Source organism: Petromyzon marinus, chromosome 18, assembly GCF_048934315.1.
Source record: "Petromyzon marinus isolate PM22_M1 ecotype Great Lakes invasive population chromosome 18, UKy_Petmar_22M1.pri1.0, whole genome shotgun sequence".
Taxonomy (NCBI): domain Eukaryota; kingdom Metazoa; phylum Chordata; class Hyperoartia; order Petromyzontiformes; family Petromyzontidae; genus Petromyzon; species Petromyzon marinus.
This window is the reverse complement of record NC_133684.1, coordinates 660,051-686,599: the sequence shown is the minus strand read 5'-3', so window position 1 is coordinate 686,599 and position 26,549 is coordinate 660,051. Positions and strand designations below refer to the sequence as shown.

Sequence of the window (26,549 nt, the reverse complement as noted above, 5' to 3'; positions counted from 1 at the left end):
ATTGTTGGTAGCTTAGCTGATTGGAGAATATATAGAGTTTATTGATAACATTGAGGTAATTTATATTTTAGTTTTTTTATTGGTTCACTATATAGTATTCATTATATAGTGTAGTGTATACCCAGTTACTGTGAATAGCTCAGATGTGTAGGCTTTGACTTCAACATAGCCATTTCTGTGGCCAGTCACAAGCTAATCACTCAGTTATTTCAATGCTAAATTCTCCTAGTTATTTCAATGCTAAATTCTCCTGTTTGATTTGTACTAGGTGCCTCTGTGAATGTGTATGCTTTGACTTTAACATAGCTATTTCTGTGACCAGTCACAAGCTAATCATTCAGCTATTTCAATGCTAAATTCTATGCTAATTCCTTTGTCAAGGGGTGCCTCTGTGGATGTGTATGCTTTAACTTTAACATAGCCATTTCTGTGACCAGTCACAAGCTAATCACTCAGCCATTTCAATGCAAAATTCTATGCTAATTCCTTTGTCAAGGCACTTTGTTTCTTCTCACACAGCTTAAAGGTCGCGATCTGAGCGTGGCTTTGTTCGCTCCAGCGCTGTCCTCCAGATATTCTCGTCCCTTCACCTGATGAAGGCCGCTTGTGTTGTGGCCGAAACGTCGTGAGAATTTTATTGTGTTATTTTGTTTTATCAATTTATTATTTTATTCTCATTTTACGTGACTTTACTAAAAGGCACTCTTTAATTGGTCTTTACAAAATCAGGAACTGCATGCCAAGCATTCGTGTCAGTTCTTAAATATAGCCCTTCCAAGGCTTGTTTAAGTGAAATGAAAGGAAAAGGCCAACTTTTACATGAATGGGAGGATTTGTGCTGTCATTGGTGATTGGGCTGAGCCCATCAAACTCATATACTTAAAAAAAATACAATTAATCCCAAATAGCTGCTGACATTTAAGCTCAAAATCTCTGAAAAACTGGCTCGTCAGTGTTCCAGTGCAGATATTAGAAGTTCTGAGCCACCCAAGGAACTATTCCCAACAATATATGTAGCTTTCATCTGCTGCTTAATGTCGACACCAAGACAACACTTGGGCCCGCGATGTCTTTATAACAATTGAGAAAAAATAAATGTGTATACATGTCACATCATATTCTTTGGGAAGTATTTTTTTGTTGTTTTCTTTGAACCTATATCTACGTGACTTTACCGAAAGACCCAAAGAATATAAATTCCTGCAGTCACGGAAGCTCCAAGTCAAGATGTCACATCATTTTAAAGTCGGGTAGAATGTAAGAGTGTGGTGTTGAATATTGGAATGTCCAATTTAAAAGGGATGTAAAAAGAATATCAATGGAACGAGTTACATTTCAGAGGTGTCGAAGTCTATACCAGTCAAGTACCGTAGGCCGCGTTGCCGCGACAAGACAATGTCTCCTGCACGAGTCAAATCTCTGTCGCCACCGGCGGTCTGTCCGAGTACACCTGTGGGATTGCTTCGCCACGTACAACACATAAACACGCACGAGTGCGCTGGGTGGTAATGGCAATTTAATGTTTTCCCATTCAAGAAGCCGCATGCAAGCCAATGAAGAGATTAATAAGCCCAGTATTGCCACTTAACTTTCCCTCGTATTAAGGCACGGCCTCACACCCGTGAACTCGAGGGCACGCTGTATATGGATGCTACAGTTATGGGATATTCACGGCTGACTGCACAATTTTCACGCTCGGCAGGGGTGTTTTGCTTTGCTTGCCCTCTCCTCCAACCCTCCAATCAGATATGTCTGTGATGTCTGTGCTAAATATGCCTCCTGAAGCCATAAAATCTATTTATATGCTGGGTGGTCCTGGTTTAAACGTGAAAGCGCCCGGGAGGTCCAACGTGTATCACCGTATAATGGCGACACACTTTGAACGCCACTCTCAATTACTAAAAATTGCGAATGTATTGAAAGGTTGGCCGCTAATTATATTTTAACCTCAACAATTAAGTATTTTTTTATGGATCAGCACACATGCCGAGTGGTGTATAATAATCTAATGGATTTCAAAGACTGCCGACAGAGATGTGTTTTGTCGAGACTAACGTGCCTTTAAGTGGAGCCATGCCAATCGGGCTATATGTTCACGACAAAATACTTATTACAACATACTGACACGTTAAGTATCATTGTAATATGTTGTATTTTATAAGATTAAATAATCTTATAAAAAATAACAATTCTATTTTGCAGCTCTATGTCAATCCACTGCTGGATGGGTGCTCTCCCACACCAGGTCGGCCATGGAGGTGTTTTGGCCATTCTTCACCACGCTGGTGAGTGCGGGTTGCTGAAGGGCCTGTCCAAGACAGCTCACAAGTGATGTTAGCCGTGGCCGAGAATTGACGCAGCAAACCACTCTGCAGGTCATCATCTCCTGCTTGCTGCCCAGAGGTGGTGTTGGGAATTCCACATTCCTATGGCGGGCGTGAATCTATCTATAGGACAACCGACTATTGATTTCTCTCCAAAATTATACTCATTTTAAATGACCCCACCGGGATGATGGGCTCAGTCAACACCCAACCAGGAGTAGATGAGATGACTATTGTTTGTTGTTTTTGCGCAGAAGAGTTCAAGTGCAAATTATTTTAAAAGGTTAAACAGTTTAGAAGACTGTTAGAATTAACAGCAGTCGTACAATGCAATATTCTGATTGCGACTTGACTTCTCCTGCCTTAGAAATGTGCTTCAAGCGAGGCTGCAATGAGTCTCCGACTGTTAAACTAAATTAAGCTCTGCGGAAAATTGTAATTATTAGCATGACAGCGTGTTTTGGCCTGCCTAAACAGAACAACTGGAGATGTATAAAATATTCAGTGCAAAGGGGCTCAAAGTCAACAAAGCCAACAGAGAATGAGCATTGTGATGTATTCTCACTTGCATCGAGTGGATCAACACAAAGTGGGTGTCTGTGTTTGCCTGGACATTCTGGAGCCCCAGTGGCTAAACGCACGCTTCGTGGTTGTTATATGGGTTTTTTTTTTTATTAACGCTGCTATAGAATTATTCACTTCATTAAAGTTAAAGTCAGCCGATTAGCACGGTTGGCTATGTACGGTGAAAAATATGTTCAACATACATATCCAAATCTCACCTTGCGACCAGTAACAGATTAAGTTAGCGTCGATTGTAAGTATCGCCAGAACAGCTCTGAGCACATCCAAATGCTGTGCACCACTGAACAGTTAATTTAAAGCATCATATATATACCTTTACAAAACAGTATTTGCAAAGTAGTCACGTTCACTTATCGGCGCAATCGTGCTACATCGTGTCTACAAAGCAGCTTCTTGCTGTTGTCAAAGAATTTGGCATAAATGAAATCACAAAGCATCCTCAATTCAACCTGACCGGACAATTTTCATATCCAAGTATTTAGTCTCAATAACTGTGGGAATATGCTGTAATTATTGAGTTTGTTATATTTATGAGCCTAAGATTATACTCTTCGACGATTAAACATATCATTCAAGTAACACCATGTACTTGTCCCATGAGTGTTGCAGGCTTAAAATTGTTCAACTTCCTCTCTCTCTACCTCCTGCCAGTCTTAATGTGTCTAGCCTGTCTGTGGATCAATGCATACATTTCCGACTTTTAAAAAAAAGTAATTTTCATGCCGTCTGATGAAAAGTTGAACACGTTTTTTCGAAGGTCATTTTCACCGTCAAAATCTCACCCTTTGGGACCGTTCTGCAGTCATGGGAATATATTGCGCGATATGCAACGTAGGTGCATACTGTGAATTGAATAGCATAGCACCTCTGTGCTCCTGGCATGTTGTAGTGTTAAAGCAGTCTCCTTGGGTTCCACCAAGCAGGGACCTTGCAGAAGTTAAATGGTAATGGCTTTTTGCCTTCAACCGACCAAACACCAATACTTATTACAGCGGTAATGTCGTGGACAGTAATGTGATTGTCCGCAAGAGTGGTTCGCACATCTCACGCTGCTGCCTGTACCCCACACTGCCCTGGTTGGGCAACCCGCGTGGACGTTTATCTTTCAATCCATTGCTGCCATCCCTCAATTGGTCTGGCAGCTTGCAAAAAGTGCGCTGCTGCTGCCGCCGCCGCGTGGCCAGCAGCTGTCCCAGGCACCAGCGGCACACGCTGACACATCTCTGCCGGTCCGGCCGCACGCCTGGCGCAACAGAGAACGCCACACCTCGCCGCAACAGAGAGCGCCACACCTCGTGTGTGTGTGCGCGCGCGCATTCGCGTGTCGCTGGCTGCCATTGCAATGCATTGCTGCTCGCGTAGGAATCTGCCCGAGACGGCGCGGTGGCTTGGTAAGGTGACGCGAATGTCAGCGGCATACAAAATATAGCTGACAATAATGAATGCTGCCGGAATAATTTGTACCGATAGACCCGGGACTAGGCCATGGCTTCATGGCCTAGCCCCGGGAAAAGCCATAATTTGGAAAGTTTCCTTCAAAATAGAGGAGAGTTTGCCCCCCCCCCCTGTAGCAGAGTGAGCTAAAGCTTAAACCGTTTCACCATGTGGCAATGTGCATGGCCAGTGATATTACTCCTAATATAACGGTGCAAAACGTTTTCCACCTTTGCTTGTTAGAGAGGCTTCGTAAAAAAATGGTATTCCAATTGCTTTCTTAGAAAGGTGCGACAGACGGAAAGGGTAGGAATTCTTATTTGTTGCATAGCTTTCGAAATGTGTTCTCCCGAGAAATGTTACACTGAGCGTCATAGCTCTTGCCATGAGGAATTCCAGGAATAGTCGTCAGAAGCTGCTAACATCCTTTTGTGATGTCGGGCAAAGTTGGATGCGTCTTCAAAGCCCCACAACATCTGGAAATGATATGCGAGAGTTTCAAATCCAGAGGGATGCTGCCGACTTGAGCCACTGAATAGGGAAACATTTCTAGAAGAAGAAAAAAATCTCCCTTCAAAATCATCAGGAAATGTAACTCCACTGATGTGGCATCAGGAAGTCTGCAACTTTTATAATGCAGTCAAATCTAAATTGCATGCAGGTGTGATTCACTAAATGGCAATGACCTGAGTTAACCATCCTTATTGGTTTTGCAAAAGTGAAGAGTAGCCCATGTTTCAGAAGGCTACATTCACAATATATTTTTCATAGTCATTTTCTACACGTTACTTTGCTGAATAAATTATGTTTAACCCATTGTCAACGAACTGCTGGATGAAGGCGTCGATGCCGTGTCCGAACTTTGACCACACTTCACACTGGTCAGTGTGGCTTTGTTAAGGGCCAGGAATTAAACTCAGAACTCAGGTGGCCGGGTTTGCGATGCAATGCACCACCGTAGTAAGGGCGCATTGCCACTGCTACACCCCCCCCCCCCACTTAGAGAAAACACATGTCAGTGCAACTCGAGCTGAACAACTTAAAATTGTATGGGATATCGTTTTAAAATTTGACTTGTTGGCCAAATGAACGAAAAATATAACACGTTGAGTTTTTTTACACTTCATATATATATCTGACGTGTGAGCAGTCAATATAACTATACCTCAAACTAAGTTTTCATTATGTTTCCTTGTAGTAATGTGTAAAAAAAAATCCTTTTTGGCAGGCTAGTACAAAACAAGTAGCTTGTAAATGCAAGAAATTTACAGATAGTCATATTTGCCAAGTAAAATCTCACGAATTCACCAATTGGTGTCAAAATGTGTTTTAGCTTTGCAGAATAAGTTCTGTTTTGCATTTCCAATTTGTCCTCAAAGTTGTTTTAATAATCAAAAGGGATATTATAAAATTGCTTCTGTATTTCTTATACCCAACAGGCCACCCCTTTTCACTCAAGACTGGCAAGCGCAGCATATTTCACAGCAAAAAAGAACGATATATCACCAAGCGTTGGATCAGTGGATGACAATGAGAAATTAAACAGCAGGTACTGTCACACGATAGTTTTTTTTGGTGCAGCGATGTCTCACACGCCCACTGGCAATCTGCCTGCGGCAGATTAAATGGTGCAGGGACATAGACTTTGGTCAGGGAATTCCTTTGCTCATGAAAGTATACATTTGTCAACTTTTACCAAATTTATTGTAAACATTTAGGCGACCTTGTGAATGTAATTATGCGTATCTACACGTGTGTGTGTGTGTGTGTGCGTGTGCACGTGTGTGTGTGTGCACGTGTGTGTGTGTGCACGTGTGTGTGTGTGTGTGCACGTGTGTGTGCACGTGTGTGTGTGTGCACGTGTGTGTGCACATGTGTGTGTGTGCGCATGTGCGTGCACACGTGGGGGACCAGTAGGGCAGCGTTCGATTCCCTCTCAAGGCCAACACCAGTACTCAAATGAGTACCTCGTGCGATGTGTAAACATCGCTACTAGGAAGACAAAGACGACCCTGGCGTGGTGCTGGCCACCAATGCCCTCGTGTGCCGTTCCATCCTTCATAGGTGCTCGCTAACAGCACTTGCCCCAACAGTCTGTTAAGGCTATATGGGGGATCTGTGTCTGTAAATTTGTGTGTGTGTGCACTCATTTGTAGGTAGCAGTGCTATATGGCGTAGTGCCCTACCACACTTGTCATCTCGGTTCAACTAATGTCAATGTACACTTCAGTAATGATTGGGGTATCTGAACCTCGTCTAGAATGCCACTCGGATATCTTAGCCTTTAATAACTACCCAGTATAGAATGTGAACGTGAGCCTCAAGACACAAACATGTCTAACTACGACTCACATTGTCCATCGTGTGAGGTTGGCATGGCACTGTGACGTCACAAAGCTTTAAACTATTGTCATTGTAGTGCGTATTTAATGTGCTGCTGCACTCTGATGTTGTAGGAGAAAACATTAATTTAAAAAAAACCTACATGAAAGCCTACATGTTAAACTTAAAAAAACGTATATTTAATGAAGTATAACGTGTTGTTTATATTTATTTAAAGTTGCGCATTTTGATGTGACGTCACATTTCTCAAACCTCCCCCCCCCCTCGTCACACATCTCACAAATGTCTGACCCCCCCGCCCCTTTCTAGGTGCGTGACGTCATTTATCGACGGCCCCTTAACTGGTGCTTGCTAAACAGCTCTAGATCGAACAGTTTACAGTATATGTGTTTATCCATATTTATCCGTTAACTCATCTACCACATCATGGGACCTCCTCCTTTGCCTGTACCAAAATATGAGAAGAGGTTTTCCCCTTCTTTCTGGCAACAAAACAGCTGTGTTAAGATGTTAAAACACCAAACTGAAACCATCTACAAGGAATCATGACTGCATTAACCACAATGCTTGTGGTCGGAATGCAAACAAAAAGCATACTCTGATAATATGATGCATTGTCTTTTAAACGGATTTGGTCCACACGAGAGACAGCTTTCTTTTGAGCCTCATCTCAAACGGTGTTCGACCAGAGGACGCCAAAAGGCGTACGTGAGCCTCAAGAAACACGTGCCAATGTGTTACCGTCTCAGCGCACCGGTGTGTTTGAGAGCAAATCACAACGTCCTCAAGTGCTGACGCTCTCTCTCGCCCTCACTTTCATTCCTCTTTGGGGGTTTTTTTGAAAGCAATAAAATGTCCGAAACAGCGAGAACACACAGAGAAGGCACCGCTGGTTTGTTTTAGTGTTTTAGACCTGTGTGGTAGGAACAAAGAATACAACATACAAGTTCCAATTAGCAATGTTCATTAAAACGCTGTTTTGCAATTATTTCTGAAGCGTGAGGGACATTTATAAACATCCCGGCACAAAGTAATGAGTGAAATATAAACATGGAGTGCTTGGCTTCATACAAAAGGATTTGCAAGAGGTTACTGATAACGCTAAAGAGGAGCTCGCTTTTTGGAAATGCCAGAGCAGCATACTTCCAACCAAACGTTAGAACTTAAGCAGGTTGCTGCGATTTATTTTACTTTGTTCATAATCGCTGTTTAAGAAAGAGTATTCAACAAGGCTATTTGATACCTGCTCATTGTATAAATATGCACCAAGTGCTCTGGCAACGTGACCATTACACCCAGGGTTTAGACAACTGGAAAAAAGGGATCTACATGGTCTCTCCTGTATCCTACTTATCAGAGAACAACTTCACTGCATGCGCCAACAACTACGAATCCCGTTTCCACCCCTGCTTTCTTTAAATGGCATCACGTGCGTAGACAACGATGCCAACTAAAATATTTACATTTTATCCATAAATAACGGAGGAGGGCCCGTTTCACGTGGGAAACGCTCACCTTGTGTGTTTTCAAGGCCACACAAACTCAGCGCAAGTGTCTCGGGTCTCGTGCAATTATGGAGCCCCTGCGTGCAAGGGAGTCTTAGTAAACGCGTGCACATGAAAGTGTGAGGCAGTAATCGTCTGCAAGCATCGCAAGTGCATACACAAGCACTGACGTATCTGTCTCTATGGATGTGGGGATCGCTAGAGCAGGCGTTAGCGCGCTGTGCTACGAACCCAATCATCCGAGTTCGATTCCTGCTTACGGACAATTCCAATTCGTGCTCGGTAAATGTCACTCATATGAGTGTATGAGGTTGACTGGGGGAGGGGGGTCTTTGTTCACGCGCGTTCACGTGTATGATACACAAGCACCGCGTGTGTCATACACAAGCACCGCGTGTGTCATACACAAGCACCGCGTGTGTCATACACAAGCACCTGCCTATTGGCTGTGGAGGGCCTTTGCTAAAAACGTCAACTATTATATAATCCTACCTATATAATTATAAGCTGCGTTATTTATGAATACTCTTTGGTTCTTTCGGTAAAGTCACGTAGGTATAGAATAAAATAAATCACGATGTGAGAGATTAGCATGTCAATGTAATAGAGATGAGCATGTCAATATATGAGAGATTAACATGTCAATGTAAGAGAGATGAGCATGTCAATGTGAGAGAGATTGACATGTCAATGTGAGAGAAGAGCATGTCAATGTGAGAGATTAGCATGTCAATGTAAGAGATTGACATGTCAATGTAAGAGATTAGCATGTCAATGTAAGAGAGATTAGCATGTCAATGTGAGAGAGATGAGCATGTCATTGTGAGAGATTCGTATGTCAATATGAGAGATTAGCATGTCAATGTAAGAGAGATGAGCATGTCAATGTGAGAGATTAGCATGTCAATGTAAGAGATTGACATGTCAATGTAAGAGATTAGCATGTCAATGTAAGAGATTAGCATGTCAATGTAAGAGAGATTAGCATGTCAATGTGAGAGAGATGAGCATGTCAATGTAAGAGAGATTGGCATGTCAATGTGAGAGATGAGTATGTCAATGTAAGAGATTAGCATGTCAATGTAAGAGAGATGAGTATGTCAATGTAAGAGAGATGAGCATGTCAATGTAAGAGATTGACATGTCAATGTAAGAGAGATGAGCATGTCAATGTAAGAGATTGACATGTCAATGTAAGAGAGATGAGCATGTCAATGTAAGACGGTCCCAGCCACCGGAGGTGGTGGGGATCCTCCTGTGGCTGGGCCGCCTCACAGATATTTAGCCTGGTGATGTACTCAGAGAGTCGTAAATAACAGCTGACATAGGCAGGTAGGATGAAAAATCAGTCAGTTAAGACTTTACCTGGTTAATAACGTCCTTTCAATGATTGCTCAGTTTGTACTCATCTTCTCGGTTGAATTTGTGTCTGTGTTTATATATTTGGATGGCTTCATGAACAAATCTCTGATAATTGCCGGTGGGTTTGCAGAGTACCTCTGTCTTGGAAAAATCAATTTAGTGTGAGCCCGCAGGGTTAAAACAATGATCAGCAATCGCAAAGGTATTGGTCCTACCGTGTTTCAGATCTACCTTGTGTTCACGAACGCGGTCCGAGACATGCCGTTTCATTTCCTCAATGTAACTGCTGCTGCAACCACAACTCAATTTGTAGACACCAGGGTATTGCATTGTCAGGCATCACATCCTTTTCAGATGGGATTAAATCACGGATTTTGTGTACTGTGTTGAAACGAGCCTGGATCTTGTGTTTATTTAAGATTTTGGAAATATTTTTGGTAACCCCTGCTATGTACGGTAAAGTGATGGTTTTGGTTAGATCCTCAGAAGGCTGTCTCCGCATGACTGGGGAGACAGCTTTGCGGATTGTATGGTTCGAGTATCCGTTCATCCTGAGGACTTGGTGTACGTGCTCCAACTTACTGGCTAGGTGGTGCTGGTCGGAGATGCAACGGGCCCTATGGTGTAGTGTTTTGATGAGGGAATTCTTCTGGGCTGGATGGTGGTGGGAGTCAGGCTTTAGATAGGCATCCGTCTGGGTGGCTTTCCTGTAGACCGAATGTCCCAACGAGCCATCAGGTCTCTTCTCGATCAAAACATCCAGGAATGGTAGTTTGCCATCCCTTTCCACGTAGAGTGGAAAAGGATGGCATGTCTCAAATTTCTCCATGAAAACATTCGCTACAACTGGCGATAAGGGAGAACCCATTGGGGTACCCCCATTTTGTTTGTAGAATGTACCATTTCAAGTGAAGTACAGTATGTGTTGGTAAGGCAGTGCCTTACCAAAGTTGGTACATCTGGATTCAGTCCTTGTTGGACCAAGTCTTCAATGATTGCAATGGTGTCAGGTACAGGTACATTGGTGAACAGAGAGACTACATCGAAACTGACAAGCAAATCATCTGAGTTAAGTACAGCTGAGGTGGACTTGCCCATGAAAGGAAGCAGGGTCTCAGAATGTTATCATGGATAAATTTGAGACAGATGCCATCCAGACATCCACCCTACGTCCTTCCTTGTGGAAGAGATACGTGGATGACACGTTCGTCATCTGGCCACATGGCCTGCCAGCACTGAACCAATTTCTCAACCACATCAATTCCATACAATTCCAAATTCACCATGGAAGTGGAAAAGGATGGCAAACTACCATTCCTGGATGTTTTGATCGAGAAGAGACCTGATGGCTCGTTGGGATATTCGGTCTACAGGAAAGCCACCCACACGGATGCCTATCTAAAGCCTGACTCCCACCACCATCCCCCAGAAGAATTCCCTCATCAAAACACTACACCATAGGGCCCATTGCATCTCCAACCAGCACCACCGAGCCAGTGAGTTGGAGCACGTACACCAAGCCCTCAGGATGAACGGATACGCGGACCGTACAATCCGCAAAGCTGTCTCCCCAGCCATGCGAAGACAACCTTCTGAGGATCCAACCAAAACCATCACTTTACCGTACATAGCAGAGGTTACCAAAAAGATTTCCAAAATCTTAAACAAACACAAGATCCAGGTTCGTTTCAACACAGTACACAAAATCCGTGATTTAATCCAATCGGTAAAGGATGTGATTCCTGACAATGCAATACCCTGGTGTCTACAAACTGAGTTGTGGTTGCGGCAGCAATCACATTGGGACCGAAACAACCCGCCTCGGAACCGCGTTCGTGAACACAAGGCGGATCTGAAACATGGTAGGACTAATACCTCTGCCATTGCTGATCATTGTTTTAACACTGCAGGCTCACACGAAATTGATTTTTCCAAGACGGAGGTACTCTGCAAACCCACCGGCTATTATCAGAGATTTGTTCATGAAGCCATCCAGATATATAAACACAGACACAACTTCAACCGAGAAGATGGATACAAACTGAGCAATCATTGGAAGGACGTTACTAACCAAGTAAAGTCTTCACTGACTGTAATGTTTCCATTCTACCTGCCTATGTCAGCTGTTATTTCCGACTCTCTGAGTACATCACCAGGCTAAATATCTGTGAGACGGCCCAGCCACAGGAGGATCTCCACCACCTCCGGTGGCTGGGACCGTCTTACATTGACATGCTCATCTCTCTTACATTGACATGCTAATCTCTTACATTGACATGCTAATCTCTTACATTGACATGCTAATCTCTCACATTGACATGCTCATCTCTCACATTGACATGTTACTCTTTCTTACATTGACATGCTAATCTCTCTTACATTGACATGCTAATCTCCTTTACATTGACATGCTCATCTCTCTTACATTGACATGCTCATCTCTCTTACATTGACATGCTCATCTCTCTTACATTGACATGTCAATCTCTCACACTGACATGCTAATCTCTCACATTGACATGCTCATCTCTCTTACATTGACATGCTCATCTCTCACATTGACATGCTCATCTCTCTTACATTGACATGCTAATCTCTCTTACATTGACATGCTAATCTCTCTTACATTGACATGTCAATCTCTCACATTTACATGCTAATCTCTCACATTGACATGCTAATTTCTCTTACATTGACATGCTCATCTCTCACATTGACATGCTCATCTCTCTTACATTGACATGCTCATCTCTCACATTGACATGCTCATCTCTTACATTGACATGCTAATCTCTCTTACATTGACATGCTAATCTCTCTTACATTGACATGTCAATCTCTTACATTGACATGCTAATCTCTCACATTGGCATACTCATCTCTCTTACATTGACATGCTAATCTCTCACATTGACATGCTAATCTCTCACATTGACATACTCATCTCTTACATTGACATGCTAATCTCTCTTACATTGACATGCTCATCTCTTACATTGACATACTCATCTCTCACATTGACATACTCATCTCTCTTACATTGACATGCTAATCTCTTACATTGACATGCTCATCTCTCACATTGACATGCTCATCTCTCTTACATTGACATGCTAATCTCTCTTACATTGACATGCTAATCTCTCTTACATAGGCATGTCAATCTCTTACATTGACATACTCATCTCTTACATTGACATACTCATCTCTCTTACATTGACATGCTAATCTCTCACATTGACATGCTAATCTCTCACATTGACATACTCATCTCTTACATTGACATGCTAATCTCTCTTACATTGACATGCTCATCTCTTACATTGACATACTCATCTCTCACATTGACATACTCATCTCTCTTACATTGACATGCTAATCTCTTACATTGACATGCTCATCTCTCACATTGACATGCTAATCTCTCACATTGACATACTCATCTATCTTACATTGACATGCTAATCTCTCACATTGACATGCTAATCTCTCACATTGACATACTCATCTCTTACATTGACATACTCATCTCTCTTACATTGACATGCTAATCTCTCTTACATTGACATACTCATCTCTCACATTGACATACTCATCTCTTACATTGACATGCTAATCTCTCACATTGACATGCTAATCTCTCACATTGACATACTCATCTCTTACATTGACATACTCATCTCTCTTACATTGACATGCTAATCTCTCTTACATTGACATGCTCATCTCTTACATTGACATACTCATCTCTCACATTGACATACTCATCTCTCTTACATTGACATGCTAATCTCTTACATTGACATGCTCATCTCTCACATTGACATGCTCATCTCTCTTACATTGACATGCTAATCTCTCTTACATTGACATGTTAATCTCTCTTACATTGACATACTCATCTCTCACATTGACATACTCATCTCTCTTACATTGACATGCTCATCTCTCACATTGACATGTTAATCTCTCTTACATTGACATGCTCATCTCTCTTACATTGACATGCTCATCTCTCTTACATTGACATGCTAATCTATCACATTTACGTACAAATTCATTCTCTAGCTCCGCCCACTTACACTTGGATTGAGCCCACCAAAATCCTATATAAACTCTTGTTGTTGCAGCAGCTCTTTCTCCTATGTCAGCAGTTCTCCTGCTGTATCTGTTCCACCTGATGACGGTCGCTTGTGTTGCGATCGAAACGTCGTGATTTATTTTATTTTCTACCTACGTGACTATACCAAAAGAACCAAAGAGTATGGATTCCTGCAATCACGAAAGGTTCAAATCAAGATTATTCATGAATGTTATGAGTTGTGTTGTTATTTGTGCCTGTGCACCACTGCCAAAGTAGCATTGATAAATTAGCTCCATACTTGCAGAGGTGGGTGCACATGCATGAAGTTGAACCTGAGAGACTGCTTTACTAACGTGAGTACAAATGAGTACCTTGGACTAACAAGTGTCCACGCATCAACACCAGTTGTGAAGTCACACACAGCGTACGTGACATGTGGATTAAGCACAACACATTAAATCCATATATAGTTCATTAGCCAAATGCTAAATACAGGGAACATTCTTGCGTCACTACTCGTTATACTGCAACTCACAGGTGCACGTTTGGCATGTATCAACGATCTCTAGTGGGGGGCATCGACTGCATCGGCAACATGCCCTCAAGGTACCGTTTTGCATAAGGTAATGATAAAAAATATCAACATCATCTAAATGTGCAGGGCTGTGAATGTAGCATTGTTATTTTGTTCACGTGATAGATAATTTATTATGAACCGCAAATGCTTTCAGTTACAATAAACCCCCCATACACTTTGCATTTGCGATGCGTGACATTTCGGTGCAAAGCAAATCTTCACACAAACCGACGGTGAGTTATTTTGAGATTACTAAAACATTAAGCTTGCATTTGAATAATGCTCTGGAAGTAGAGTAGTTGGTGAATCCTTGGCTATATAGCTCCGCTTGTGAACTGATCACGAGACCACCCTGCCATTATTTTTCTGCTCTTCAAATCTTAACGTCCCAAAGTAAAACAAAAGTCACGTTGAAGAGAAACAACAAAATAACAAAATATATATAAAACAATAAAAAAAAAATTCTCACGACGTTTCGACCGTTTGAGTTATGGTCGAAACGTCGTGAGAATTTTTTATTGTTTTATATATATTTTGTTATTTTGTTGTTTCTCTTCAACGTGACTTTACCGAAAAAACTAAGAATATGAATTACTGCAGTCACGAAAGCTTTAAATCAAAATTTAAAACAAAAGTGTTGAGAGAACCTGCAAAGTGCAAAATTAAGGGGCAGGGAAGAAGCATCAACCCCCCCACCCCTTCACCCCCACCCCTTCACCCCCACCCCTTCACCCCCCACCCCTTCACCACCCCCACCCCTTCACCCCCTCCCCTTCACCACCCCCACCCCTTCACCCCCTCCCCTTCACCACCCCCACCCCTTCACCCCCTCCCCTTCACCACCCGCACCCCTTCACCACCCCCACCCCTTCACCTCCCCCACCCCTTCACCCCCACCCCTTCACCCCCACCCCTCCCCTTCACCCCCTCCCCTTCACCCCCACCCCTCCCCTTCACCACCCCCTACCCCTCCCCTTCACCCCCACCCCTTCACCCCCCTCCACCCTCCTCCACCCCCCTCCCCTTCATCACCCCCACCCCTTCTAAATGACACTTAACCTGCAAAGGTTATTCAGCAACGGTTAAGAAAGCGTACAATATTGTTTAATTGTAACCAGCATATTAAAAAGCTATTTAATTAAAATGTCGTTACTTTTGAATTTTTGTTTGTTTATATCCGTATTAATGAAATAAGGAGCACAATAAATGTTGCACTGATATTCACACAAAACATTTATATCGGGTCTATTACTTTTTCACAACATATTTTGGTGGGAAATGTGTGTGTGTGTGTGTGCATAACACAAAATATATTTCAAAGTCATTCTGGCAAAATTGTCATCTTGCCCCAAGACTGAACCAAAGAAAATGACATCGACTGGCTTACCAACTTCATTGTCGGTATCGTAATAGCTGGAGGTGCAGACACCGCCAGCACAACGCCACCCATCTCAGCAAACGTGGCCCGTGTATTGTCAAGGTGGCTATGCGGCACCTTCCCCGGATCGGCAATATAAAACAAGCACCTAGTAGCCCTTGCATTGAGTTGCATGGAATTTATCCCTGGAGGTAAATTGCCATCTGTTGCAATAACTGATAGCGTAACACAAAAACACATCAAACAGAAGTGTGGTGGTCGTTGCATTTGGAAGAATGTAAAATAATAAATGCATGGCTTAATTACTTGGCAATGTCTTGGAATGTCATCAAGGGATACAGCATTTGAGCCCATTGTCAAGTTTCAGCAAATGTATTGCTGAAGATGTGCAATAAAAAAACACAAAATATAATCTTATGTTTCAGCTTCCATGTATAATACCTACACAATAAACTAACATCATCATTAGCCATGGTCAATCCACTGTTGGATAAATACCTCACCAAGCCATTGCCATCTCACGGTTCTGCGATGTAACAATCCACCGAGCACGTGACCGGATTTCATCGCTCCATCTCCTCCGTCAACATCCTCTTGGATGCATTCCATCCCTTGGCTGCCACAGCAGTATTATTATTCTTGACCATAATCCTGCTCAAGAACACATTGCTACTCACAATTTGCATTGTGTTTTAACCTGCATGTTATGGAATCAATATATTCCTCCCTTCGACTCTCAATATATAATTCCAAACATGCATCTCTTGTGTTGAGAAATTTAAATCTGAAAACGTAGGTCAAATCTTCACTTACTTTAAAATGTGGATCAATGCAGTGTAACGCAGCAGTGCTCGTAAACGTTAAATCCAGAACGGCCTTCTTGCAGGCGAGTAAGTGGCGAACGTAAAAAACTGGTGGGAATTCATTCGTACTGTGTTAAGGGCCGTGCCAGCTAAACCGTGACAAGGAGCCATGGGTTTCATGTGCATGTTCAGCTTTTCCCTTTACCTGCAGCTGGTATAATCATGCCTGCATGAAATAAAAACACTAGTAAAGTGTACATTGTGTATACTGCGTTCCTGTAGTAACCAAACATTTTAACAGCATCGATAGCAACACAATCCACAGCAAACAATAAGAAATTGTGAATGTTATAAAATCACAAAACCGTAAAAAGTTGAGTGTGCTGGATTTGCTGGGTAAAATTAAGCAGATTAACACTATGCTGAGATTATCACAATGTAATTTATTTTACAAACCCAGCATTAACGTAGACACTTAAAAAACCACGCACTTCTGTAAATCTCTGAGTAGAATTATCAGACAAAGAACAAATTAAAACCACCATAGCAGCCTTAAAACTTTCCAATTCCATAGCAGCTCATCAACAATGAGGCTACACAGCAGCGTTGGGGGACGTACACGATCATGACCACTGATTCATCTAAGGAATTAGTAGCACAGCATGCGTGTTGCATCAGTTGTTTGTGAATTCTGGAGTGCGTTCCATGCATCTGGAAATTAAATTTAATTATATTCATGGTGCATTTGACTCTCAAATCGGATTCATAAGCTGCCAAGAAGATAAATACTGTACCAATATCACTCGTGACAAACTCGGGGTTTAGGATTTGTTTGTGCATGAAATGTGAAATCGCAACTTTCACAAATACATAATTTACATCAAGGGTGAACAGTGGTGAAGTGGTTCGCACACTATTGATAAACTTTGCAGTATCTTTTTTATTCACAATTGTATCCGATTGTGTCAGATCATGAGACGAAGCATCCAGTGAGGTCTCCGAGTAGTGCACTCTATCATGCCAGAGAACAGCCCACAAAAGTAGATATGACAGAGCTACCATCGAGATTGTTTCGTTTGGCCTGTTCCGCGCCGTGGGGGGCAGCCATTTCACATCCACTTTGCCAAACAGACGAATGCTCATCATATGGCAGTCAAATCGATCATTTTAATTATCATCTCCTTGGTGGACGGCCTCCCGTCACCAAGGCACACCGGCCAGTATGGTTAGAAAATCCCTGCTTCCCTTAAAAAAAAAAACAATCAAGAAACATCTTCAACCGAGAATACTGTCCATATGGCTGGCATCCTCTTATCGCACTGGAAGGGTGTGATAAAGGAAACCCTGAAAACAATATTTTATACGTAATAAAAATACATTCAATAAACATTGCAGGGTAATGTATACTTCCTGATAATATCCATATCCTGTATATCATTGGTACCTTAGCAATACTACATAGTCCCGATTAAATAAAATAGTTTAATAAGTAAATATTACTTTTATTGCTCAGAGCAAAATAAACATTTGACATTCAATGTATGGGACTTAAAACATGTTGTACCCTTCTATGTTGCATATATGCGCACATGTAAATAAACACTTGGACACAGGCACCAGCAATCACACGACGACTACCTGCTGGGGATGTTTGGCCACTTCATAAGTCGTAGTTTCGCATGCAAGGAGGAATTGGCAGCAGGGTGCTCAGAAATATGGATGCATGCTCTGCGACACTGAGACACTGGCATAGCGAGGTCAGCAGCCTGCTTGCTGTGCTACCTCCTCCTCATAGTACTACTGATAGGAGTTGCACAGATGTAAACACAACCTTTAAATTTACATTACTACCTAAAGCCATCGCCAATCTAATATTATTGTACAAAGCATTGTTACGTCTATTTTTATACAATATTATTTGTACAACCCAAAGCTGAACGGTACATTTGTACAAATACTTTGCAAACGCCTATAGTAAATCTATACTGTCCAGCCTGACTTAAGTCAAATGTTGTCATGTTACACAAAGTTGTCTTCAACTTCTTCGTCTGATTTATGCGGGACATAATACACCCTTCAGACATGTTCTGGCACAGAACTGCCACGTCGATGATAATGCCGTTCCCAATTTTGTCGAACAAACTACCGAGACGTATTAGCACACAGGTGCTGCAACAATGAAACGTCTTGAGAGAGATTGGGGGCGAAGACTAAAAATCGAATCAACAGGAGCCTGTGGGCGGAAAGCATTTCGGTTGGCATGAAGGAGACTGCCTGACAGGGTACACGGTGCATTCGCCGTTATCGAGTTAATTAGTCGAGATCACCTTCATTGCGGTGATATTACCCAACGTGCCAAGGATCTCTTTTGGAGGGTCCAGTGGAAAGTCAATTAGATGCTTAACGAGAAGCGGACCCACTCAAAGATTTGACGACTAAAGTAGAGTCCCCCCTCCCCACACAGACGCAGCATAGAGAAACAGTGTGCATCTCGGGAAGAACCCCGCTGTTTTCGCAGATTATGATTCCCATCAAAAGTATTTCCTTCCCATTAAGAACACGTGCAAACGATCGTTGCCACATTAACTTGGAATTTTTTTTTAAATAGAGAAAAAAAAGATGCACTCTTACTTGCTTGACCCGCTCTTACAGCGTCAACTTTCAAAGGCGTTCATAGTCGTATCCAGTTTCCCAGCAAAATTATATTTCATCAATAGGCCGTGATACCAGAGCCTGGCAATGAGCTCCGCCTTTCTCTTGGCAATGGTGTTCTCCTCCCTTCCTTCATATATTCTGTACGTGGAATTCCTTCAATCTATTAAGTTTGGTATCACCCTGAGCTATCAGTAAGAGCATGTTGCAAATGAGATTTGGTATTTCAGGTGGGCAACTACAATTGTCGTTGTATACGGCAGGCTAGATGAATAGCTGAGTATATGACGGATAGTCAGATGAAAGGCGATATGATGGATAGATGTGGAACTGATGGCTGGCTGGCTGGGTAGAAAGACAGCGAGATAGATAGATGTGGTGGTCATGCGTGGAATGATAGTACCATAAAAAACGCGACATGTTCTGCATTTATAATGTGTCATTTATCCCAACACCATTGCATTGCCATGGCCGTATCATTTGTATGCACCGTACCTCTGAGCGTGCATGCTGCCATGTCAGGATGGATGGATGGTTGAACTGAGTGGCTATGTTGCAATAATATACCGGAAGTTTGATTCAGAAAAGGCATCATTGCGTATTAAGTGGTTTATACGATGATTTTTTGTTTAATACTAATGTTAATAACAGATTAACATTTACAGAAAAGTACTATATTGGAATTATCAGAATTAACCATGCCCGACTGGCACATTTGTGACACAAAGCGGAATGTTTAAAGAGTTACTTTCCATTTCAATTATAAGCAAATATACGGGCTCACGGTACTGTTTACTTTAACACTTTGTTCATTTAGACATGGATGGATAACGATGAAGTGATTCTAATGAGGTAGGATGCCCAAAAGGATCAACTCGTACAGTTCAGTATGACGCTCATCACTTTTATAAGAGAGTACTGCGCATTTACAATTAAAAACATAAAGTCCAGCGGTTCTTCTCTTCCGAGAAATGCCAATGTAATGTTTCCACCGCCAGTCCCCATTGGACAACAGCGTTAATAGAATACTTTGTCCACAGTTTAAAAGTGCATCCCCAAAAGCGGTGGCCATTAGCAATTCAATTATTCAATTCGAGAAGAGCTTCATCTGAACGACTGCTGCAGAGTTCACATTCTTAGATTGATCAACGGGAGGAGGCCCCTTTGGAGCCGATGCAAAGATGCGGTGGCGAGGTGAAAGCGCAGCCCTGCAACTGCTGCTTGCTCACGTCACTGCTGGCGGAAGAGCTCCTAACAGAGAGAGCTCTTGAGAGCCCCTTCTCGAGGGTATTTTGCCTACTCTTCCACGCCATCCAGACGCCTTGAAATAGGTGGATGTAGACCACACTTTATCCCACTAAACGCGACCTGCCGATCAACTGTGGTGTCACGCTTACAATCGTTAAACACTTCAATTATTATTGTTTCCACTCATCGTGAATGCGAACAATAATTCTCACAAGCGAATGTAACACTTTATTGATTAAGACATGAATGGATATACGTAGTGGTGGAAGGACATAACCCCACAAAAAATGCATTATGAATGATCATATTTGCTGGTAAAACCTGTGTTAAGTTGATGGTGATGATGTAGTCATGGTGGTGATGTGGTCATGGTGGTGATGTAGTCATGGTGGTGATGTAGTCATGGTGGTGATGTGGTCATGGTGGTGATGTAGTCATGGTGGTGATGTAGTCATGGTGGTGATGTAGTCATGGTGATGATGTAGTCATGGTGATGATTTAGTCATGGTGGTGATGTGGTCATAGTGGTGATGATGTAGCCATGGTGATGATGTAGTCATGGTGGTGATGTAGCCATGGTGGTGATGTGGTCATGGTGGTGATGTGGTCATGGTGGTGATGTAGTCATGGTGATGATGTAGTCATGGTGATGTAGTCATGGTGGTGATGTAGTCATGGTGGTGATGTAGTCATGGTGGTGATGTAGTCATGGTGATGATGTAGCCATGGTGATGATGTAGTCATGGTGGTGATGTAGCCATGGTGATGATGTAGTCATGGTGGTGATGTAGTCATAGTGATGATGTAGCTATGGTGGTGATGTAGTCATGGTGGTGATGTAGTCATGGTGATGATGTAGTCATGGTGATGATGTAGTCATGGTGGTGATGTAGCCATGGTGATGATGTAGTCATGGTGGTGATGTAGTCATGGTGGTGATGTAGTCATGGTGGTGATGTAGTCATGGTGATGATGTAGTCATGGTGGTGATGTAGACATGGTGATAATGTAGTCATGGTGATGATGTAGTCATGGTGATGATGTGGCCATGGTGGTGATGTAGTCATGGTGGTGATGTAGTCATGGTGGTGATGTAGCCATGGTGATGATGTAGTCATGGTGGTGATGTAGTCATGGTGGTGATGTAGTCATGGTGATGATGTAGTCATGGTGATGATGTGGCCATTTATTCTGCTTGGTGGTCAGAGGCAAGAGGGGGAATGAAGAAAATTTGCCCAAAATTTCGACTGCCGTGCCGGAAGAGTGACTTATGGATTGAAAGGTCATTCCACTACCCATTACACCACGACAGCATCCACGATGCGGTCGCAGGCCTATACAATTAGACTTTGCACTGCTAAATAATCCTTGCGATAAGAAAAAAAACATTACATTTACTCGACTTTCATCTAAAGTGGTCAACAAGTCCGGACATCTATCCTAGACATCTATCCTACAATTCCATTACAATCATTATCCAATCATTATGTTCGAGGCTGTACCCATGTCGGGTCATTCCATCGCTCAAAGTTGGACATCCCCAGAGGGATGTTCTCTCCCCATGGTCATCATCCTGTCACAGGTTGTGTCAGTCAGTCAGTCAGTGTCCCTTCCAGCAATGATTGCTACCTCGTTCTGACAGTATTTTGTTCATACCATAGGGCACACCATAGACTATATAGAGATTTCACCAAAAGACAACAGCAGAAATGTATTTTTATAATTTGTTGAACAATTTCTGCCAATGTTTTATATAAAGGGTACACTGTCATAGAATGACATGTCACACCTTTAAGCACTTTACTGGAACACTCGTTTATTCTTCCGAATATTGCTTTTATTGCACTAGTGATGGGATAACACAAAGATCTGTGAAAAAAAGTATCACCTTTTGTCGTGTGTGTCACTGTACAGGTGATGAGCGGGGCTTGACGACATCAGCCCACAACGCGTCACGCTCGGCGTGGCTTATTCCGGGTTTCCTGCTCTCTGGAAGCAGGACGGTTGGGGGACCACGATACTTACAATGGGGCTGGAGAAATAGACCACAAATAAAAATAGACATTTCATGAAGTCAAAGCGTCCCCCTCATCACATGAGCATTGGAGCAGCCACTCTTCTTCTTCCCAGGCCGACGGTGAACATTCCACTTCCTATGAACAGGAGCCAGTCTTGTCCTTGGATAACCAATGTTAACTTCCCTCCAGGTGATTCTGATTTGAATGACCGTGGAGAGACGATGGGCCGAATTGACCACCACACCGAGATTTAAATGAACTCGCAACGTTTCGCTTGGGAGTCGAGCGCGTCGGCCACAGCAGAGGGCCGACCGAGGTTATAACGAACTCAACTCCCATGAAATAAACTCTCGCCACTGAGCGATGGCGTGGAGGGCAGCGTGCATGATCGAGCGTGCAAGCTGTGGACGCTTGCATGGTGTCGCTTGGTTCAGCTCAAGGAAGCGCATTGCATCACTTTGGGAATTATTGGGGCAGAGATTCCAGTGGCGCCAAGACGCAATGTAAGTTTTACTGTGCCAGAGGAGAACTCGACTCCAGTGGAAACTCGGGTCACTGGCACCCAAACTTGGTGGCAGCTTGGCCAAAGTCGATGACAACTTGTTCCACTCCAAGTAGCGGCCTAACCATTCACTGTTTTCAAACAACTGCCAATGGCGACCTTTTTTTCACTTTTCAGCGCCAATTGTTTTTTAATCCTTTCCTTAACACGTGAAAGGCACACAATAACAGCCAGCCTGTCTGCCAGAGCGGCCGTGTTCTATACAAATTCCTCACGTTCACGCGCTATGGTTAGTTCATGGAAAATAAGAAAATCCACTCAAGGTTTGCGCGCAATAAAATTTACGGCGTTGCATTTCTTTAATTATTTGCCTGTTCACATTAAAAATGAAGCTCCTGGTGCTCAACACCGACTACACAAACCAGGCTCTTGTGCAGATGTGTGTCTGTCTGCAGCTGCAGACACGCGTGTGCGCATGTATGAGCTTACACACATGCCCGTGCCTAAAATCTTTGCACTCCAGCTCCATTCCAGAAAATACTAAAAAGTACATTGTACCAAAACTATCAAATTTTGGACAATCCTATGAGTTGACAGAAATGTATTATGGTATTGTGTAGTCATTTGTTTATAAATGCCTTGGACAAATCTGGAAGGTGTGCAACGAAGCATGGCGAGAGAGAGAGAGATGCGTGCTTTGCATTACATTGCGAGGCAGTATGGGAACGTCGATTAGAGGTTATACGGAAGATAATCACAACATGCAAACGATTAAGAGAGAGACGTGACATTGGGCAGGACACGTCGCTAGAAGGGGCGGTGGCCGATGGTTCCATTCCCTGTAAGCCGAGGAAATGTAACATGCCTGAAGCACAGCCACCAAGGAGATGGAGCAGTGAAATCAGCTCGTGTGGAGGTGTGAGGCGCATCGCTGTATCATGCGATCGCGAGAAATGGTGAGGACTTGGTGAGACCAGCAGTTAATTGTAAAAGTACAAAAAATACCGTGCCTATGCTGAACTTTCTTCGCACCGTACATAGCCAAGCGTGCAGCGTTCAAGTTTGACGAGCAATGTGTTTGGCACCGAAGCGGCACCTGCTGAAGAATACTGCTAAAAAAAGAGACAGACAAGATTAGAGGTGTGAGCGCAAGAGAGACTCGCCATTGCCGCTTGGTACGTGATGTCAGTTTGGCTAAACCTCATGTCGGATGAGGCTCTTAAACAGACTTCCCTAGAAGCAGAGCCAATGCGTTGTGCCCAAACGCAATGAAAATAAATACCTGGCACAATAGATGATGCGCCAGACAGGTTTCCACTGCCACGTAAATCTGCGCAGCAGGGAAAGCAAAAAGTTCTGCGTTGTGCTTGTGCTAAAAATGGAGAAAAGTCAACTTTAAATTCACATTAATCAAAGCAAGTAGCAGTCAAACTTGAAATATTTCACATTTGTAAGAGCTTTGAAATAAAGTACGGTGAATCTAAATACTGTAAAGTGAGTGATTTTGTGCAGATTTTGTATATCTTTACTGGTAAACTCATCATTCTCTATCTGCTACCATCCTAATTTTACAAATTCCTGAAATAAAAAAGCGTCTTGACGCTCGCACATGAAAGGATTTCATTGCTCCATCTCTGCAGTGATTGTTCTTTTTGAGCATCTTGCCACCTCTGGCTGCCATTCCATGATCAGGTATCCTCCACTAGCCATAACCCCTCGCTATACAACACAATTACACGATATAATATGAATTTACGTAGCGTTTAAATGCAACCACATGAAGATGCTGTCGGTAACGGTGGTGTCCTGTCCAAACCCACGTACGTCTCTGGTTTGGTGTTTCTTTACGAATGCATATGACAATGCCTGCTTCTGTGCACACTTTGCAACTCACAATCTATGTTCTCTGTCAGTGTCCAAGTTTTTCGTCCATGTCGTAAAATGGGAAATATTTTAATTATATACCCATTGTATATCTGTGTATTTGTGCAAATAATACTCGAGTCCCAGTTAGCATTGGACCTCACATTCCCTGTACCTGTGACAAAAGAGTACGCTGTGCATACGCCACTTGAACACACTGGTGATACAAACCCTAATCACTTCAGAAAAAAAAACTCATTGTGACTACAGACCTGTTCAATTACTTAATTGTGCATGGAAAAATATGTTGTTTGCATGCTGTGGTTTAAGACACTATAAAAAATCAGTGTAATTTGGTAATTAAATGTCCTCCCAAGGATGCTATGTTGTTTCATCACCAAAGCAAAAATGTTTCATTTTATTTAATGATTTAATTACGCCTTTAGTTGCCAATACAAATTTTATTTTCCTTTGAAACTTTTATTTTTGAATAAAATTATTGGATGGACAATTCTAAACGGCATTCAACTTGGCATTATAATTGTGTCCTTGATATCCTAAGGTGAAACCACCCAACAATAATCACGTGACTAATATTTTAGATGATTGGGTGTCTCAGGAGTCAAAACATAGAGCTGGCACTGCACAGATCCTGGGTTTGAATCCAGCGAGACGCCAGTGATTGTCAAGTGCAGCGAGATTATGGTCTCAGCCCCAGCCACGAATGCCTGCACACATAAACAACACGTTAAATTAATTTTTTTCTTCGACTTAAGTTGGCAAAAATGTCACCTCTGTGAATAAAAATAAGTTCTGCCTTTCAACGAAAATTTGTCTGCAACAGGGCCTTTGGGAAAGTTGCAGTGCCTCCGAGTTTGGATAAGACGTCACTTGAATGGGTCTCAGAATAGGTTTTGTCATATCCCCTTCTGTGGGCCATTTTCTAACACGGGCTGAAGCTCTGCTCCGAGTTCTGAAAGGAAAATTCATCTCAAAGACACTCATCGTGCGATGGCGATAAAAATGGGGAAAACATTTTAAAAATACATAACTTTAATAATAAACTACGTAGTATTTTTGGTTTAATCTAACACAATGAAGCAAAGCTGTTCTTGCCAATATAAAAGGCAAATCACCATATATTTAAAATGGGACCTTTTTCCCAGTATCAAAGTATGAAAATAAGAATATATTGTACCCTTTCTGGCAACAAAAAATAGGTGTTAAAATGTTCAAACACCAAATAGCTATCCGTGGTGCTAAAGTTGAGGGTAAGAATCCACCCATTTTTTCGCCATATAGCATTGTGATATATAACGACTTATTGTTGGTAGCTTAGCTGATTGGAGAATATATAGAGTTTATTGATAACATTGAGGTGGTTTATATTTTAGTTTTTTATTGGTTTACTATATGGTATTCATTATATAGTGTAATGTATACCCAGTTACTGTTGATAGCTCAGCTTATTGAAGAATATATTGAGTACATTTGTTATATTGATGTAATTTAGACTTAGGTTTTTTCACATCGGTTTATTATATGATAGTCGATTGGTTGCAGCCCCTTTGACGTCCATGTACTAGGTGCCTCTGTAGATGTGTAGGCTTTGACTTTAACATAGCTATTTCTATGACCAGTCACAAGCTAATCCCTCAGTTATTTCAATGCTAAATTCTCCTGTTTGATTTATACTAGGTGCCTCTGTGGATGTGTAGACTTTGACTTTAACATAGCCATTTCTGTGACCAGTCACAAGCTAATCACTCAGCTATTTCAATGCTAAATTCTCCTGTTTGATTTGTACTAGGTGCCTCTGTGGATGTGTAGGCTATGACTTTAACATAGCTATTTCTATGACCAGTCACAAG

The 26,549-nt window shown here is 42.3% G+C and overlaps 1 long non-coding RNA gene across 1 annotated transcript; it reads left to right on the top strand.

The window, feature by feature from the left end:
- The first annotated feature begins 339 nt into the window (after positions 1-339).
- LOC142925067 (uncharacterized) lies at positions 340-26,073 on the top strand. Its single transcript, XR_012942162.1, has 3 exons — positions 340-2,285; positions 5,783-5,892; positions 22,210-26,073. It is a non-coding gene; the product is annotated as an uncharacterized LOC142925067 (long non-coding RNA).
- Positions 26,074-26,549: the final 476 nt, after the last annotated feature.